Consider the following 3,782-nt stretch of genomic DNA (forward strand, 5'->3'; position numbering starts at 1 on the left):
ACACCTGAAACTAACACAACATTGTAAATCAACTATACTCCAACATACAATAAAAATTAAATTTAAAAAAGGATCTAGTTACTGTTCTTTTATTTCTTATGTGATCAGAGCCTGAAACCCCACTTTTGAATAATCTTCTCCCACTGTCCGGAGATTCAAACACACAGTTACTGATAGGTAAGTGCTTTTTCTCATTAATTAGTGCTTTTCTAACAGCAAAGATAGACTTTCCTCTTCTCTCTCACAACAGAAGATAACACCATTACTCAAATTGCTCTATAGGACACAACTTTGTTTTTCAATCCCCAGTTAAACTAGTATAAATTAAACTCAACTCTTTGACAGAATATTTTTCTCAGTCTTATCAAGTTTAAAATTATCCAAATGTAAAAACGTCCACAAATATAGTTGTATGTCCAAGAGAGAGAAATGGGTTCCAGAGAAAAATTCCTGGAGAGACATCACTACACCATTATAATTTATATAGTGTATTTAACGTGGGAGATATCACTGGGATGCATATAAAGACATGGGGGTGGGGGCAGAAGAGAATTATCTGAGTCATTAATTGTGGTGGTTTAAAAACTTGCCCACAGGGCTTCCCTGGTGGTGCAGTGGTTGAGAGTCTGCCTGCCAATGCGGGGGACGTGGGTTCGTGCCCCGGTCCGGGAGGATCCCACATGCCGCGGTGCAGCTGGGCCCGTGAGCCATGGCCACTGAGTCTGCGCTTCCGGAGCCTGTGCTCCACAGCGGGAGAGGCCACAGCGGTGAGGGGCCCACGTACCGCAAAAACAAAAACAAAACAAAACATAACAAACAAAAAAAAACTTGCCCACAAATTCTTTGACACCACTTCCACAGAGAGGTGGAGGCTATACCTTTCCCTGGCATGTGGGAGGGTGTGTGACTGCTAGACCAGTAGTGCACAGTGGAAGTGATGTTATAATTTAGGCTAGATCAAAGGCCACACAATTCATGACTTTTTTTTTGACAGTGGCCTTTGGTTCTGTGGTCTGCCATGTAAAAAGTTGAAGGCCACCATGCTATGAGAAAGCATAGTCTACCTGAAGAGGCCCTTGTGGGTGTTCTGGCCCCAAGCCTCAGCAGATATCCCAGCAGACAGCCAGCATCAACTCCCAGCTTCTGAGTCATCTTAGCTGAGGCCCCAAATATTATAAGCAGAGATAAACCACCCCGACTATATTCTTTCTGAATTCTTTTTTTTTTTTTTTTTTGGCCATGCTATGGCTTGTGGGATCTTAGTTCCCCAACCAAGGATCGAACCCGGGCCCTCAGCAGTAAAAGCATGGAGTCCTAACCACTGGACTGCCAGGGAATTCCCTCTGAATTCTTCACCCATAGAATCCATAAAAATGATGAAATATTTTAAGCTGCTAAGTTAGTTTGATAAACAGGATGGTAAAGGAATAAGCTTCTAAAGGGAAGACGTTTTTGGCTGGGGAAGAGAACGGGGAACACTGGATGCTGTTGCTGTTGTCTAGACATAAGTTGATAAAGCTGTGAATGAGCCTTGGGGCAGAAGGAATGAAGGTCAGGGACAGCTAGTGTACTTATTGAAAGGGTGGAAAAGATGCTCTTACCGCTGATAAAATATGAAGAAAAGGAAGAAAGAAGAATCACAGATCAAGTCATAACATTTTCTTAAACTAAAGAGCCCTTGGGATGACCTAATTACATCCATTTTACAGGTGAACTGTCAGTCCCAGAGCAGTTGAGTGACTTGCCCAGTCTCATGTGCGATTCCAGTCACTACCAGAGCTGAGCAGCTGTCATAAAATCCAAGCCTCTCCTCCTTGCTCCCACCTCCTCTGGGTGAAGACATGGTGGTCACCATGGTGATCATGGTGTCCTCCGCCATAGGCCAGAGTGATGGAGAAGGCCAAGAAGGCCCCAGAGCACAGCAGTATGGATAATAATCAGTGATACACTAAGAGTACATGAGCTAATAGCCCAGGGAGGAGGGGAGGATGCAGGAAGTTCTATCTAACCACTCCACCCCTACCTCTAAGATAAAACCATCGGGGTATTAGGGAGTGGAGCCTCTAATGGGAGGAGTGAAGGGACTATAAATATCCGAGAACTGGTAGGATTGGGCCCTCTGAGACATCTGCTTGAAGAAAAGACATTCAGAAGCGCCTTTGAAGAGGATGACGCCTGGAGAGGCTTCAACCATCAACCTGCCTTCTAGCTTGTCCAGCTTCATTCACCAGGAAAGATCAGGAGTTAAAAATCCAAGCTGGGGGGGTGGGGGCTTCCCTGGTGGCGCAGTGGTTGGGAGTACGCCTGCTGATGCAGGGGACACGGGTTCGTGCCCCGGTCCGGGAAGATCCCACATGCCGCGGAGCGGCTGGGCCCGTGAGCCATGGCCGCTGAGCCTGTGCTCCGCAACCGGAGAGGCCACAACAGTGAGAGGCCCGCGTACCGCAAAAAAAAAAAAAAAAAAAAAAAAAAAATCCAAGCTGGGGCCTGTTGTCTGGGAACAAAGACAATGTCTAGAGCACCACGGGCTTTATATCCTGAGAAACAATGAAGGAGAAAAGGTAGAGACTGTATGGGTCCCCCTAATAGGCAGCCTCCTGACTCCTGGGCTTCTGACTCCTGAGAACAAGAAGGATGGTGATATTAACAAAAACTGGGAAATTTCCAGTGGGCAAGGCAGAGGGAAAGAAATAAAATGAAAGCCAAATTTGTATAGGCTCCCTTAAGAGCCCTGGGGGTCCCTGCCAGTCCCCTTTAAGCCAAGGGGAGAATGCAGCTAATCTCAGCCACCTCTGCCCCTATGCCACCCCCAGCTGGAGTAATTCCAGCTTAACTACTTGCTGTTCTCACAGCTTACAGACCAAGCTAACATTTCTTTGAACAAAGATTTCTAACTTAAACATTTTTTGAGAACTACTACTGCGAGGCGTCATTCCAGCTGCATTTTGGTTCCTAGCTTTTCTGTATTCTACGATTAAAAAGATGAAAACACAAGTATTTGACTTAATTCACCTGTGCTGGCCAAGAAGCAGGGAAGCCTGCCACTCGGAACCATGTGGAGAGCTTGCTCCCCAAAGACATATCCAGACTCCATCCTCAGAGATTCTGATCCAGCAAAAGAGGTGGGACATAGAAATATATATATATATATATATATATATATATATATATATATATATATATATATATATATATATATATTCAAGGTTTTCAGATGATTCTACTGAAGAGTAAGGTTTGGAAACCACTCTTGTACTAAATATTTATGTATATTTTGAATTTAAACAATAGCATAAACCAGTTAACTTCCCCTTTTCAGTTGTACTTTTAAAAATATTAATAAAAATTTTAAATATATTCCAAAAGTGTGAGGGGAGGAGGGGAAGGTAAGGAGATTCAGGGAGGTACCTTGCATTATGCATCGGTTTTTTTCAGTTCTCCTCAAAATGTGCATGTATAAATCCTTCTCTTACCAATTGGTCATCACGTGTAACTTCTAACATCCACTGTTCCTGTAAGCCACTATTCACAGGGCAGGTGTCTGTCATGTCTCCAGTCCTTTGCCTCTTCTGTTTTCTTCCAGTCTGAGCCACTGTTCCAGCAACCACGCCATCATGGAGCCTCATCCTTGCCTCCCAAGCCAGTGACTCCGCCCGCGTGAGCCCGGCTTTTATAGGCTACTCAGGTGTTGCAGATGATCAGCCAGATTGGGAACAGCCACTTAAGTGCTATTTTCAATAGCCTGCCTTGCTTTTCTAAACAGCAGTGTGACCCTTCCAGGT

This window comes from Mesoplodon bidens (assembly GCF_964165515.1).
Source record: "Mesoplodon bidens genome assembly, chromosome: 3".
Lineage (NCBI taxonomy): Eukaryota > Metazoa > Chordata > Mammalia > Artiodactyla > Ziphiidae > Mesoplodon > Mesoplodon bidens.